The sequence below is a fragment of the Schistocerca cancellata genome, chromosome 8, assembly GCF_023864275.1.
Source record: "Schistocerca cancellata isolate TAMUIC-IGC-003103 chromosome 8, iqSchCanc2.1, whole genome shotgun sequence".
Lineage (NCBI taxonomy): Eukaryota > Metazoa > Arthropoda > Insecta > Orthoptera > Acrididae > Schistocerca > Schistocerca cancellata.
Window position 1 is genome coordinate 449839468 of NC_064633.1, and position 17027 is coordinate 449856494.

General features: G+C 42.3%; 1 protein-coding gene across 1 annotated transcript in view; it reads left to right on the plus strand.

Moving 5' to 3' along the window:
- The window catches only part of LOC126095181 (vascular endothelial growth factor receptor 1), a 549049-nt gene that overhangs the window by 89247 nt on the left and 442775 nt on the right, over positions 1-17027 (plus strand). The window lies entirely within an intron of this gene.

Here is a 17027-nt window from a genome sequence, read left to right on the forward strand (position 1 = left end):
TAGAAATTAGCCAGTGACTTGAAAGGAATCTATATCTTTCTATTTACATACTGTGGATCTACCCGAGTCATTTTAAGCTCATTAGGAAAATGCCCCTCAGATTTATACTTGTTTATACGACATGTTTAGGAGTACACAATACAGTCTTCACCTTCTTTAGTATGTCGCAAAATATGTCACTGTCTGATGATTTCAACAGCTTTACTATTCTTAGGATGAAACTAGGTGAGACCTAGGAGAATGTAAACATACTTTTATTTGTTGATGATCTACAACCATTTTTTAAGTAACTCCGGTGAATTGATATCAGGTTTGATAATAGGAGTTTTCCTTTCTTCGACAGATTTAACAAAAAAAATCCTCTAGCATCTGCAGCAACACTTTTTATATTTCCATGCAGTTTTCACTTATTAGTGGAATTCTACCCCCATGAACCATGGACCTTGCCGTTGGTGGGGAGGCTTGCGTGCCTCAGCAATACAGATGGCCGTACTGTAGGTGCAACCACAACGGAGGGGTATCTGTTGAGAGGCCAGACAAACATGTGGTTCCTGAAGAGGGGCAGCAGCCTTTTCAGTAGTTGCAGGGGCAACAGTCTGGATGATTGACTGATCTGGCCTTGCAACACTAACCAAAATGGCCTTGCTGTGCTGGTACTGCGAATGGCTGAAAGCAAGGGGAAACTACAGCCATAATTTTTCCCGAGGGCATGCAGCTTTACTGTATGGTTAAATGATGATGGTGTCCTCTTGGGTAAAATATTCCGGAGGTAAAATAGTCCCGCATTTGGATCTCCGGGCGGGGACTACTCAAAAGGACGTCGTTATCAGGAGAAAGAAAACTGGCGTTCTACGGGTCAGAGCGTGGGATGTCAGATCCCTTAATCAGGCAGGTAGGTTAGAAAATTTAAAAAGGAAAATAGATAGATTGACGTTAGACATAGTGGAAATTAGTGAAGTTCGGTGGCAGGAGGAACAAGACTTTTGGTCAGGTGAATACAGCGTTATAAATACAAAATCAAATAGGGGTAATGCAGGAGTAGGTTTAATAATGAATAAAAAATAAGAGTGCGGGTAAGCTACTATTAACAGCATAGTGAACGCATTATTGTGACCAAGATAGACATGAAGCCCATGCCTACTACAGTAATACAAGTTTATATGCCAACTAGCTCAGCAGATGATGAAGAAATTGATGAAATGTATGATAAGATAAAAGAAATTATTCAGGTAGTGAAGGGAGATGAAAATTTAATAGTCATGTGTGACAGGAATTTGAGAGTAGGAAAAGGGAGAGAAGGAAATACAGTGGGTAAATATGGATTGGGGGAGAGAAATGAAAGAGGAAGCCGTCTGGTAGAATTTTGCACAGAGCATAACTTAATCATAGCTAACACTTGGTTCAGGAATCATAAAAGAAGGTTGTATGCATGGAAGAATCCTGGAGATACTAGAAGGTATCAGATAGATTATATAATGGTGAGACAGAGATTTAGGAACCAGGTTTTAAATTGTAAGACATTTCCAGGGGCAGATGTGGACTCTGACCACAATCTATTGGTTATGAACTGTAGATTAAAAGTGAAGAAACTGCAAAAAGGTGGGAATTTAAGGAGATGGGACCTGGATAAACTGACTAAACCAGAGGTTGTACAGAGTTTCAGGGAGAGCATAAGGGAACAATTGACAGGAAAGGGGGAAAGAAATACAGTAGAAGAAGAATGGGTAGCTCTGAGGGATGAAGTAGTGAAGGCAGCAGAGGATGAAGTAGGTAAAAAGACGAGGGCTTGTAGAAATCCTTGGGTAACAGAAGAAATATTGAATTTAATTGATGAAAGGAGAAAATATCAAAATGCAGTAAATGAAGCAGCCAAAAAGGAATACAAACGTCTCAAAAATGAGATGGACACGAAGTGTAAAATGGCTAAGCAGGGATGGCTAGAGGACAAAGGTAAGGATGTAGAGGCTTATCTCACTAGGAGTAAGATAGATACTGCCTACAGGAAAATTAAAGAGACCTTTGGAGAAAAGAGAGCCACTTGTATGAATATCAAGAGCTCAGATGGAAGCCCAGTTCTAAGCAAAGAAGGGAAAGCAGAAAGGTGGAAGGAGTATATAAGGGTCTATACAAGGGCGATGTACTTGAGGACAATATTATGGAAATGGAAGAGGAGGTAGATGAAGATGAAATGGGAGATACGATAGTGCGTGAAGAGTTTGACAGAGCACTGAAAGGCCTGAGTTGAAACAAGGTCCCAGGAGTAGACAACATTCCATTAGAACTACTGACAGCCTTGGGAGAGCCAGTCCTGACAAAACTCTACCATCTGGTGAGCAAGATGTATGAGACGGGCGAAATACCCTCAGACATCAAGAAGAATATAATAATTCCAATCCCAAAGAAAGCAGGTGTTGACAGATGTGAAAATTACCGAACTATCAGTTTAATAAGTCACAGCTGCAAAATACTAACACAAATTCTTTACAGACGAATGGAAAAACTGGTAGAAGCCGACCTCGGCGAAGATCAGTTTGGATTCTGCAGAAATGTTGGAACAAGTGAGGCAATACTGACCCTATGACTTATCTTAGAAGCTAGATTAAGGAAAGGCAAACCTATATTTCTGGCATTTGTAGACTTGGAGAAAGCTTTTGACAATGTTGGCTGGAATACTCTCTTTCAAATTCTGAAGGTGGCAGGGGTAAAATATAGGGAGCAAAAAGCTATTTACAATTTGTACAGAAACCAGATGGCAGTTACAAGAGTCAAGGGGCATGAAAGGGAAGCAGCGGTTGGGAAGGGAGTGAGTCAGGTTTGTATCCTGTCCCCGATGTTATTCGTTCTGTATATTGAGCAAGCAGTAAAGGAAACAAAAGAAAAATTCGGGTAGGTATTAAAATCCATGGAGAAGAAATAAAAACTTTAAGGTTCGCTGATGAGATTGTAATTCTGTCAGAGAAAGCAAAGGACTAGGAAGAGCTGTTGAACAGAATGGACAGTGTCTTGAAAGGAGGATATAAGATGAACATCAACAAAAGCAAAACAAGGATAATGGAATGTAGTCGAATTAAGTCGGGTGATGCCGAGGGAATTAGATTAGGAAATGAGACACTTAAAGTAGTAAAGGAGTTTTGCTATTTGGGGAGCAAAATAACTGATGATGGTCGAAGTAGAGAGAATATAAAATGTAGACTGGCAGTGGCAAGGAAAGCATTTCTGATGAAGAGATATTTGTTAACATCGGGTATATATTTAAGTGTGAGGAAGTCGTTTCTGAAAGTATTTGTATGGAGTGTAGCCATGTATGGAAGTGAAACATGGACGATAAATAGTTTGGACAAGAAGAGAATAGAAGCTTTCAAAATGTGGTGCTACAGAAGAATGCTGAAAATTAGGCGGGTAGATCACATAACTAATGAGGAGATATTGAATAGAACTGGGGAGAAGAGGAGGTTGTGGCACAACTTGACAAGAAGAAGGGACCGGTTGGTAGGACATGTTCTGAGACATCAAGGGATCACAAATTTAGCATTGGAGGGCAGCGTGCAGGGTAAAAATCATAGATGGAGACCATGAGATGAAAACACTAAGCAGATTCAGAAGGATGTAGGTTGCAGTAAGTACTGGGAGATGTAAAAGCTTGCACAGGATAGAGTAGCATGGAGAGCTGCATCAAACCAGTCTCAGGACTGAAGACAACAACAACAACAACAGTTGAATTCTCTACAGTGCTGCAATTATGTGCTTTTTGTCTTCCACAATGGCATTTTCATACTCATTACTACATTTAACACAGGATAATCTTGCATGGTCAGTCTTTAGACTATTAGACATGCTATACAACAGCATAACATGGTTTTTCAAATTGGCCAGACATTTAGTTTTATTTTGGTTGTTTGCAACCATGGTTTCCAAGGCTTTGGCAATTATTTTGAAACAATATTATAAAAATATATTGGCGTCAGCAGCCAGAGATTGCGGTCGTGTGTGTGTGTGTGTGTGTGTGTGTGTGTGTGTGTGTGTGTGTGTGTGTGTTTTCTATCTCCGATGAAGGCCTTGATGGCTGAAAGATCCTTTTCTGACAATCTTTTTGTTGTGCCTATCTGCGACTCAGCATCTCCACTATATGGTGAGTGGCAACTATCCTTTTCATAATAATATTGTTACATTCCATCCTGGATGTTCCATTGTCCAATTAATTTGCATTTGTTTATGGAAAGCTCTCATTAAATTGTGTCAAAAGTGGATTAAGAAACCTATCAAATATTATCTTTCCTGACACAGTACTTAAAGTATAATGTGTGTCACCGTAACATTGTCCAAGGCAGTCTCCGTCAGCAAGGGACTTACAAGATCTGAAAATTTTATCGTTAATGACAGATCTGGAGATCCCAACTTTTGGGACATGCCTAGTTACATTAGTCTTATCGGAACAGAACCTACTTATATAATTTAGATACTGCAGAGTGCAAACAGCACTCAGTAAGCTGAGTGGTGGAGTGATGGGTCTGTGGGTCCAGTGACACATGGGTGGTAAAGATAAATGTTTTATTAAACTTCAGGTACACATTGAATCATGAGTAATGTGAAGCAGAATCACACCACTCCATCTTAGGCCGGAGATGGCTAGCAGGTGGCTGGTCTCTGCATTGGATGCATGCATAGGCATTGCTGACATAAGGCTGAGCAGTGGCTTGTGGTCTGACAGTCAGCCAAGTCCCTGACATCAGCAGCATTCTCCATTTTCTGCTGTAACTGCATTTCACTGCAGAATCTGGTGACTCAGGCTCGGCTCAGGTCCATCGTGGAGACAAGTGAAGACTGCTATGCACAGGACATGAGCTGCTGCTCCCTGGCAACTGTCTGGTGACCAGAGGCACAGACAGATGGTTAGCCTCACTGTGGCACCTTTTCCCAAAAGAATACTCAGAGCAGGATGCAACTGGCCCGACCCTGTCTTGAACCCGTGGCTGCAGCTGGTGGCGCCCAGTCATCTCGTCTCCTAGCAGGACCCTGGCATTATGGTGGTGCTGCTGGATTCTGGATTAATCTGCCTTACAGTTCACAGCTATTTATATGGCTCTGAGGTGCATCTGTTGCACTATTATGTGGCTCCTGGTCATCTAGCTCAGAACATTGGTCTTTCATCAGTGTGGTGAATCATCCTGCCCACCATGGCTATTACTGCTGTGTGGTGTAGGTTTTGTTGAGCACAGTTAGCCCTTCTCTCAAGCCTTTTTTGTACATCTTATTATGAACGATAGGTCACCAAACTGCGTTTACCTGTCATGGTAGCTAATGCAACACAGAATTATGATCTGGAAATGGAAATATTGTCACATCTCCCAATTCTGCTGCAGTTTTAAAATTGACAAAAATATTGTCAAGGCATGCTTGATTTTGTGTGGCTCTATTATTGATAGAATGTTAATTACACTGTCTCAGATATTTTTCAGCTCTGTGACACTATCTTTAAGTGTTTATTGTGTGTGGCAACTACTGTATAGTGGTCCTTAATGGCATGACTGGCAGGTACTTCAAAACCAACAGTCCAGTGAGATTTGATACTAGAAGTATATGGATTAAGTGTTTAGCACAGTGCTCAGCAAACAAACTTAAGATTCTCTATATTGTGTGAGTTTCATTCACAACAAGAAGCCTAATATGTGTAAGACTTACTTCCAGTAGTCTTACACCAGATGCTTGAGAGATGCAGCCAGTGGTCAGTGACAGAAAATGTATCAGTTCTGTTCTACGAGCAGAGTATACCTGTCTACCGTGTAGTGTCACTGTGCAGTTTTTAGAGAAATTTGTAAGGAAGCCACTATAAACCACAGGATGGTAAGCACAGTGTGGCAACGTGTTGATCAGGGCAAAAAATATGCAAAAAGACTGTGAGATGGGCCAGCTGTGTGCTTGGCGAAACCTGCACCATGCTGCAGTAATAGCCAAAGTGGACAGGGCAGTGTCACCACACCAGGGCAATACCCATGTTGTGAGCTATGTGACAGGGAGCTGGATAAAAATGCACCTCAGAGCCACATAAATGTCTGTGAATTTTGAGGCAGATTCATTCAGAGTCCAGTAGCATCACCCCAATGCTAGGTCCATGCTAGATAATGAGATGACTGGGCATCACCAGCTGCAGCCACAGCTTCAAGATCAGGTCAGGCCAGTTGCCGTGAGGCATGATTTGATTGCTAGATTGAGTACCATCAAAAATTGTTTGGACTCCCATTGAGAGTACCATCTTCTACCAAGTCAAGACAATAGAAAGTGTGTAGATTGTTATGGGGAGAACTACATCAAACTTGATTCAAAAAGTAGCAATTGTGAGTTCCCGTTACAGCTGTATTGTAGCAAATGTCAGAAAGAACAAGTATAAGGAAAAACACACAGTTTATTAATTCTGAACTGACAATACAGCAGAGCATCATTTAGGTTTCCTGCCGGATTAAAGATTACAAACTGGAAAACACAGCGCTGGAAACTGGACTGTCGAAAAGGTAAAGGTGATCATCGCATCGCAGACAGAGATGTCCCTGGACTCTGTTGCGGAACTGGCCAACTGCATCACAGATGCCATCACTCCAGATCAATAGGTTAGTTCTGTGACAATGTCTGGTAGTGTCGTGTCTGTGGCCCTTCCCATTTCACACACAGATTACAATGCTCTGTCCGCCAAAGTTGATGCACTGGGTGCACAGATTGGCACATTGTTGTCACAAGAAGGTCGTAGTCTCAGACGGTGTTCAGGAAAGATAGATTAGGCAGAATTGGTGGTGGAGTGTTTGTGTCTGTCAGTAGTGGTTTATCTTGTAGTGAAGTCGAAGTAGATACTCCATGCAAATTGCTATGGGTGGAGGTTATACTTAACAGCCGAACTAAGTTAATAATTGGCTCCTTCTACTGACCCCCAGACTCCTATGATATAGTTTCTGAACAGTTCAGAGAAAATTTGAGTCTCGTAACAAATAAATACCCCACTCATACGGTTATAGTTGGTGAGGACTTCAACCTTCCCTCGATATGTTGGCAAAAATACTTGTTCAAAACCGGTGGCAGGCAGAAAACATCTTCTGAGATTGTCCTAAATGCTTTCTCCGAAAATTATTTCGAGCAGTTAATCCATGAACCCACGCGAATTGTAAATGGTTGCGAAAACACACTTGACCACTTAGCCACAAACAATCCAGAGCTAATAGAGAGCATCATGACTGATACAGGGATTAGTGATCACAAGGTCGTTGTAGCTAGGCTCACTACCGTTTCTTCCAAATCCACCAGAAACAAATGCAAAATAATGTTATTTAAAAAAGCGGATAAAGTGTCACTAGAAGCCTTCCCAAGAGACAATCTCCATTCCTTCCGAACTGACTATGCAAATGTAGACGAGATGTGGCTCAAATTCAAAGATATAGTAGCAACAGCAATTGAGAGATTCATACCTCATAAATTGGTACGAGTTGGAACTGATCCCCCATGGTACACAAAACAGGTCCGAACACTGTTGCAGAGGCAACGGAAAAAGCATGCAAAGTTCAGAAGAAAGCGAAATCCCGAAGATTGGCTAAAATTTATAGGCGCACAAAATTTGGCATGGACTTCAATGCAAGATGCCTTTAATAGGTTCCACAACGAAACATTGTCTCGAAATTTGGTAGAAAATCCAAAGAAACTCTGGTCATATGTAAAGTACACAAGCGGCAAGACGCAGTCAATATCTTCGCTGCGCAGTGCCAATGGTACTGTTACCGACGGCTGTGGCGCTAAAGTGGAGTTATTGAACACAGTTTTCCAAAATTCCTTCACCAGGGAAGATGAATGGAATATTCCAGAATCTGAAACATGAACAGCTGCTAGCATGAGTTTCTTAGAAGTAGATACCTTAGGGGTTGCGAAGCAACTCAAATCGCTTGATACGGGCAAGTCTTCAGGTCCAGATTGTATACCAATTAGGTTCCTTTCAGATTACGCTGATACAATAGATCCCTACTTAGCAATCATATACAACCACTCGCTCACCGATAGTTCTGTACCTACAGATTGGAAAATTGCACAGGTCGCACCAGTGTTTAAGAAGGGCAGTAGGAGTAATCCATCGAACTACAGACCTATATCACTGACGTTGGTTTGCAGTAGTTTTTTGGAGCATATACTGTATTCAATTATTATGAATCACCTCGAAGGGAACGATCTATTGATACGTGATCAGCATGGTTTCAGAAAACATCGTTCTTGTGCAACGCAGCTAGCTCTTTATTTGCACGAAGTAATGGCTCCTATCGACAGGGGATCTCAGGTTGATTCCGTATTTCTGGATTTCCGGAAAGCTTTTGACACTGTTCCTCACAAGCGACTTCTAATCAAGCTGTGAGCCTATGGGGCATCATCTCAGTTGTGCGACTGGATTCGTGATTTCCTGTCAGGAATGTCACAGTTCGTAGTAATAGAAGGCAAATCATTGAGTAAAACTGAAGTGATATCAGGTGTTCCACAGGGAAGTGTCCTGGGACCTCTGCTGTTCCTGATCTATATAAATGACCTGGGTGACAATCTGAGCAGTTCTCTTAGGTTGTTTGCAGATGATGCTGTAATTTACCATCTATTAAGGTCATCCGAAGATCAGTATCAGTTGCAAAGTGATTTAGAAAAGATTGCTGTATGGTGTGGCAGGTGGCATTTGACACTAAATAACGAAAAGTGTGAGGTGATCCACATGAGTTCCAAAACAAATCCGTTGGAATTCGATTACTTGATAAATAGTACAAATCTCAAGGCTGTCAATTCAACTAAGTACCTGGTGTCAAAATCACGAACAACTTCAGTTGGAAAGACCACATAGATAATATTGTGGGGAAGGCGAGCTGAAGGTTGCGTTTCATTGGCAGGACACTTAGTAGACGCAACAAGTCCACCAAAAAGACAGCTTACACTACACTTGTTCTTCCTCTGTTAGAATATTGTTGTGTGGTGTGGGATTCTTACCAGGTGGGATTGACGGAGGACATCGAAAGGGTGCAAAAAAGGGCAGCTGGTTTTGTATTATCACGTAATAGGGGAGAGAGTATGGCAGATATGATACGCAAGTTGGAATGGAAGTCATAAAGGCAAAGACGTGTTTCGTGGCGGCGAGATCTATTTATGAAATTTCAGTCACCAACTTTCTCTTCCGAATCCGAAAATATTTTGTTGAGCCCAACCTACATAGGTAGGAATGATCATCAAAATAAAATAAGAGAAATCAGAGCTCAAACAGAAAGGTTTATGTGTTTGTTTTTCCTGCGTGCTGTTCAGGAGTGGAATGGTAGAGAGATAGTATGATTGTGGTTCGATGAACCCTGTGCCAAGCACTTAAATGTGAATTGCAGAGTAGTCATGTAGATGTAGATGTAGAAGGACGTAGCCGCAAATGAGCTAGGAGTCATTCCTCGACCCAATCTGTATCAGATGCTGGTCTGACCACTTGTTGATACCACAGAAGATTTGGTGAGCAGGCTAGAAAGTGCAGTAGCCCCTGTGCCTACCCAAATGCAAATGGTGGTTGGACGTTGGTGCCACCGACTGCTCAACTACATCATCCAGCACCTATTCTTACGGACGACAGAGTATCAGGCCAGAAGTATTTAATAAACACAGGGTCCAACCTTAGTATCCTGCCCAGATCATCACTGCACTGTTGCATGTCATCCACTGCATTTAGCTTGTCTACTGCAAATAATTCAGCAATTGCAAAGTATGGCACACAGTGTGAAGAATTGCATTTGGGGCTCCGCCATTAATTCACATGGGTCTTTACTGAAGCAGACGTGGCCAAAGCAATAATCGGTGCAAATTTATTAGCTCACTATAAGCTCCTATTGGATGTAGTGAATTCCCGCCTAATAGACAGTGTTACTGAACTCACAACCACTGGGTACCATTGTGATGCCAGAACATACAACATCAAGGTTATACAGGTTGCAGATGAGGAGTATCGTCTGCTGCTGCATGAGTTCCCGACCTTAACAAGGCCTCCATGCGTGTCACAGCAAGTGTTGCATGATATGGTCCACCACATAAAAACTACGGACTGTGCCTTGCCTGCTGAGATGATTGGCTCCAGGACGCCTTGCCAATCCTAAAACAGAATTCAACATGATGTTACAAGAAGGTATCATCTGACCCTCAAGTAGTCTATGGTCATCTGCACTGAATTTACTACCCAAAAAGGGAAAATCCTGGCGCCCGTGTGGCGATTACAGAGCGCTCAACTCACGGACCATGCCTGATTGCTACTCAGTGCCACTACTAAAAGACTATAGCCATGCACTGCATGGAGCTGCTGTATTCAGTGTTATAGACTGTGCAAACGTGTATTCCCAGATTACTGTGGCAACAAGTGGCATTCCAAAGACCACTATTATTATGCCATTTGGGTTGTATGAAAGCAAGTTTATGACCTTTGGCCTGTATAATGCTGCTCAAACCTGGTAGGAGTTTATCAATTCTGTCTTACGTGGGCTGAACTTTTTTTTTGTATATGTGGGCGATGTGTTGGTGTATTCATCATCCAAGAAACAACATCACCACCACTTGAGAGAAGTTTTTGAGCATTCTGAGAAGTATAGCGTGGTGTTAAACACAGCTAAATGTGTGTTTGGCCAACATCAAGTCGATTTCCTAGGTCATCGAATATCTTCTCAGTCTCATTACCGCTCCCTGAGATGGTTGAAGCCATGCTGCAATTACCCAAGCCATCTACAATAAAAGAGCTATGCAGATACTTAGGAACGCTCAATTTTTACCGCCATCATTTACTATGCACTGCCAAACAATAGGCGCTGTTGACGCAGCGCTGGCTTGTTCCAAGGCTAAGAGCAGCCCTCCTATGCAGTGAACCAAGGAGATGAATGTGGCTTTCAAAGTAACCAAAAAGAGCCTAGCACAAGCAGCACTGCTGGTGCACCACAAGCTCAAAGCTCCACTGGCATTAGTGGTGGATGCCAATCAGTTAGCCATTGGTGCAGCCCTCCAACAATGGGTGGATGGTGCCTCACAGCCGCTGGCTTATTTCTTGCACAAGCTGTCACCTGCACAACAAAGATGAAGCACATATGATTGGGAACTTTTAGCCATATATCAAGCAGTCAAGTACTTTCAACCACAGGTTGAGACACGAGAGTTTGTGATATACACTGGCCACAAGCCTTTAACATATGCCTTCAATAAAAACAGCAACACTTGCTCTCTACTGCAGTACAGCCAATTGGAATTGCCTTATATCAGGCGTCACTAATTTGGTTGTGGACTGCCTCTCTTGAGTGGCCAGTGTCTCACAGCCTGTGGACAGGATGGCACTTGCCAGGGTGCAACAAGAAGATTCTGAGCTACACACCATATTGCAGGACAACACTGCAGCACTCAAGTTACGGCAAGTCAACATTCCTGGCGAGAACATGAAATTATACTGTGAAGTGTCACATGGCAGATCATGCCCTTTTGTTCCCATTGCATTTCACAAGTCAGTGTTTGAGCCTTACATAATCTTTGCCACCCAGGAGACTGGTTGACATTCAAGCTAGTGTCTCAAAGGTTCGTGTGGTCAGGGATAGAAAGAGACTGCCACAAATGGATGAGAACGTGCCAGCATTGCCAACATTGCAAAATCACTCGCCACATTCATTCCCCAATAGGAGTTCCCAGACACTTCTTCTTGCTTCGCCCATGTTCATCTTCATGTGGTAGGACCACTTCCTCCATCGGATGGCCAGCAGCGCATATTCACAATGATTGACAGATATACGCGATGGCCTGAAGCAGTATCTAGGGACAACATCTCTGTGAAAACACTAGCCACTGCTTTCACATCTACCTGGCTGGCAAGATTCAGCTGTCCGCTCCATATCACCACCGACAGAGGCCAATAGTTCGAGTCAGATTTGTTCACACAATTGGCGAAATTCTGTGACTACGTCCATCACAAAACAACCAGTTATCATCTGGCCAGCAATGGCATGCTTGAATGTTGGCATCGAATGCTAAAGGCTATGCCAATGTGCCATGAGACATCTTGGACATTTGCACTACCCATAGTCCTGCTGGGTCTATGATTCACATACAAACCAGATGCAGAGTCCTCGGCAGCTGAGTTGGTTTATGGCGAGACTCTGCACCTACCAGGGGAGTTTGTTGCCACAGGCCTACTGTCAGAAATGCATGACTAACCAGAGTTCCTTCACAAGTTATGGGAACTTGTAAGTCATATCAAACCCACAAAGGCCTCCAGGCATGGTTGTACAAACAACTTTTGTGCATAACAACCTCAAAAGGTATTCACACGTTATGTTACGTACAGACTGCATCAAGCCACCACTGCAGCCACCATATACTGAACCCCATCACATCCTCCGCAGAGACACACACACGATGGTCGTCATAGTAATGGCAAACAGGCCACCGTGTCTCTTAGCAGAGCGAAACCGGCTTACATTTTCACAGAGGCATCACCCACCGTATCGTCAAGAGCTCTATGCCTGACAGATGCAACACCTCGACTTTCAGCACTGCCGCCACAACAGGTCGATGCAGAACCTATACACACCACCAGCTCCTGTAGTGACTGCTACTCACGTCAACTGCTGTGTCCGTACATGTTAGTTCCATTCGCGCCATTCATAGATACAGTTGAGTCACAAATTCAGTGACTTCATGGCAACAAATGATTGGCATAAACTGCCAAGTTTGAATCAGCCACTTGGAGTGCTGAGTAAAGTTGTTGCCTACTCCTTGGAGTTATAACTTTTGGTTTTATGTTTATTCTGTTCCTGGGTTCCTGTTTTGTTGTTACACGTTACCTATAACAACTGTGTTTCTTTTTCTGTAATACTGAGTAATAAACTGTTCAAGTCTATTCTCAGTGTGTGTTTGAATATTTATTACTTACGGGTAGCTCTACACAATGAAAATATACCTGTCAAGCGAAATCCACATCGTTCATCTTTTGTCATAGTAGTTCCTATCGCTATAAATTAAATTGATAACTTGCTCCATGATAGTCACACATTCGATATATATTGCTTGTAAGCATTCTTGAAAATCACTGAACATTATTGTAAAATCTGACAGAAAAGTCAGAAATCAACATTATTTGCCGCATGTATGAAATATCACCAGTTAAGAATGGCTCAACAGTTTTGGTGGATTTTTGCCTTTTTAGTGTTTTTAATTCTCAGGACAAGATTTGTATGATTGAAAATTTTTGGAAAATCCATGGGAAAAGTCAGAAATTAAAATCAGTTGTGAAAGGTCATCACTTGAGAAGGATGGTAATGGTGTTTTTGGTATGAAAATAAAGAAATTGCATTCTGTTTGACATTTCTGCTGTCACGTTTCATACCAAGATATATATACATTTACCAGATAGGATTGACGGAGTACATCGAAAAAGTTCAAAGAAGGGCAGCATTATCGTGAAATATGGGGGAGGGTGTCATTGTTTAAAGATTTCCTGCCCAAATCCTGTATCATTTCAAAGGCATTTTTGTTGTGATGGAATCTTCTCACGAAATTCCAATCACCAACTTTCACCTCCGAATGTGAAAATATTTTGTTGACACTGACATACATAGGGAGAAATGATCACCATGATAAAATAATGGAAATCAGAGCTCGTACGGAAAGATGTAGGTGTTCAGTCTTCCCATGCGTTATACGAGATTGGAATAATAGTGAATTGTGAAGATGGTTCAATGAATCCTCTTCCAGGCACTTAAATGTGATTTGCAGAGTATCCATCTAGATGTAGATGTAGGAGTTGTTACCAAAACTCTCGAAAAGTTCTTGACCAATTTACTACACATTTTTACATGATACTCAACTGAACATTCAGGCGGAAATGGATGTAGAGAGGGGACAGGAAGAGAAGGAAAGAGAGGGGGGCAAAGAAGAGATGTAAAGAGGGGGGCAGGGGGAGGAGCTTTTGCACATAGAGATGAGGGGAGGAGAAGATGTATGGAGCTACTGAACGTACAGACAGAAATGGACATAGAGCGTAGGAGGAGAAGATGGATGGAGAGAGGGGGAAGAGGTTACACACAGAGAGAGGCGGGGTGAGGAGGAGATGTATTGAGAGAGGGAGGGATGAGGAGATGCACAAAGAGAGAAGGGACAAGAAATGTATATGCAATTTCCATTCATATTTAGCAGTTGTGAAGCATTGCCAGGGTCTCTGTAGTGTGTTTAAAGTAAGTTGCAACTTTTGACAGTTCAGCACAGAGCGAATGGAGGGAAGCATAGTTGTCAGTATGTGTAGCGCCCGTCAGCAGATGACCACAGTATAATGCCAGTCCTACTCATTGCAGAACCTGGCAGGCTCACTTGACAATGTGTTGTGTACATAGATCCGCGTAGTCAGCGTGTACACAACTTTCCCACTACAGCACGCCCTACTAAGCACAACAGCGGAGGCGCAGCGCTCGTCTGTCTCCACACTACAAGATGGCGCTGTCATAGAGACGGACCAAATTCTGCTTCCACCGATCCACGTATTAATATGTAACGCAGCCAATGAGATTGCTGCTAACATAGAACCTTTTCTCCTCGCAGATCACACTCGCGCAGTGATACCTGAACGCACGAGGTATTATAACAAGTGTACAGACCTCCGATTAGTCAGTCTGCATTAGTCTGCATTTGTCTATAGACAAGTTTCAGTATGCACCTAATAAGATTATCATATTCCTGTACATAGCCATGAAGAGAAATGTATAGACACTTTGTCAAGTATCAGAGTTAGGTGAGAAGAAGATTAACGTACCAAGACCAAAGGAACTTCAGATTGTCAATTGTAAATAGCATTCAGAACCAAGTTAAGTTATTTTTCTGCTTGTTATTATTTTAATAAATGTGTGTGAAGTTCTGTTTAAAGTTGTTCACCGTCAATCTGCTACTCTAAGCGTGCAAGTGGCATTTCTATCTTCTGACCTAACGGCAGAAGATAAACACGCCACGATAAGACCACGAGACATATTGCTGACACTCGCCTACTTCGTTAGAGTGAACAGCTGGTGGTGTGATAGGGAAAGCTGGCTTGCTATTGGTGTTACCTGGGCAACAGCACCACACTCCCCTCTGGTCACTGAAACACAAAAGTGGCAACTAATTTTAAACACCCTATAGTATGTATGTTCATGTGTATGTATGTGTATGAACTACAGTACTTGGGTAGCAGTTACATATAACAACAACTAACAGGTCATACTATTCCATACAAACATATTTTATTGTTCTATAAGGTACAAGCATGTTGTCACAAACATCAATCAGAGTGAACTAACTGCAGGTCCAGAGAGGTTAGTTGAGCTGCATCAGGCCAGCAATATTGTTGCGGGCGACCCAAGGAGTTACGTCCCCATGTATGTATTTCTCTCTCTCTCTCTCTCTCTCTCTCTCTCTCTCTCTCTCTCTCTCTTCCCACCCCCCCCCCCCCCCCCCCCCACCCCCCACCCCCATCCCCACCCTCTAATTTTACAGAGTGCTGAAGTTGCAGGGTATAAACCCTTGCTGCTAGACCACTCTATCTACACCTACACATCTACACATATCTCCGCTAGCCAACAAATGGCATGTGGCGGAGGGCACTGTTTGCGCCAAATTCATATTTCCCCCCCTCTGTTCCACTCACAGATTGTGTGAGGGAAAAATGACTGAACACCTCAGTACGAGCTCTAATTACCCTTATCTGTGAATGGTGATCATTGCACAATTTGAAAGTTGGTGGTAATAATATATGCTCTACATCCTCAGCAAAGATCAGATTTTGGAATTTAGTAAGCAGCCCCTTGCATCTAGCGCATGGTCTATCTGCAAGTGTGTCCCACTTCAAACTTTCTATGAGATTTGTAATGCTCTCAAGATGGATAAATGTACCTGTTATGAATCTTGCTGCTCTTCTTTGGACCTTCTCAATCTCTTGAATCAGACCCAACTGGTAAGGTCTCCATATAGACAAACAATATTCTAAGACTGGACAAACTAAAGTATCGTAAGCAGTTTTGTTTGTTTAAGGACTGCATCGCTTCAGGATTCTACTAATAACTGCAATCTATAGTTTGCCTTACCCATTACTTGTATCATCTGATCACGTCATTTGAGATCATTTCATATAGTCACACCCAGATACTTGATGGATGTTACCACTTCCAAATACTGGGCATTTATTTTGTACTCATACCTTAGAGGGGATTTTTGCTTTGTTATACACAGTAGGTTACATTTACTAATAATGAGAGTTAACTGCCAGTCATTACACCACGCATTTATTTCCTGCAAATCCTTATTGATTTGTTCACAACTTTCGTGTGATACTACTTTCCTGCACAGTCAATACCATCAACCAGATCATTTATGTAAATCGTAAAAAGCAGTGGACCTATTACCCTGCCCTGGGGCACACCTGATGTTACGCTTGTTTCTTTAGAAGTCTCCCCATTCAGGATGACATACTGCTCTCTGTCTGTTAGAAAACTTTCTATCCATCTGCATATGTCATCAGATAGACCATAAGCAGGCACTTTTTGGAGCAAACGACAGTGTGGAACTGAGTCAAAAGTCGAGGAACATGGCATCAATCTGGGAGCCAGTATCTAGAGCCTGTTGTATATCATGCACAAAGACAGCCAGCTGTGTCTCGCATGACCGCTGTTTCCTAAAACCATGCTGGTTTCTGCAGATGAGCTTCTCAGTGTCTAGAAAGGTCATTATGTCTGAACACACAATATGTTCCATGATTCTACAACAAATTGATGTCAGTGAAATTGGCCAGTAATTATGTGCATCCGATTTTCTATTCTTTTTATAGATTGCTATGACCTGGGCCTTCTCCCAGTCCCATGGAACATTCTGCTGTTCCAATGATCTCTGATAGATTATGGATAAGAATGGTGCTATATTTGTAGCATAGTCAAGATAAATTCTTACGGGGATACCATCTGGGCCAGATGCTTTCTTGGTGTCTAAGGATCTTAACTGTTTTACAATCCCAGATA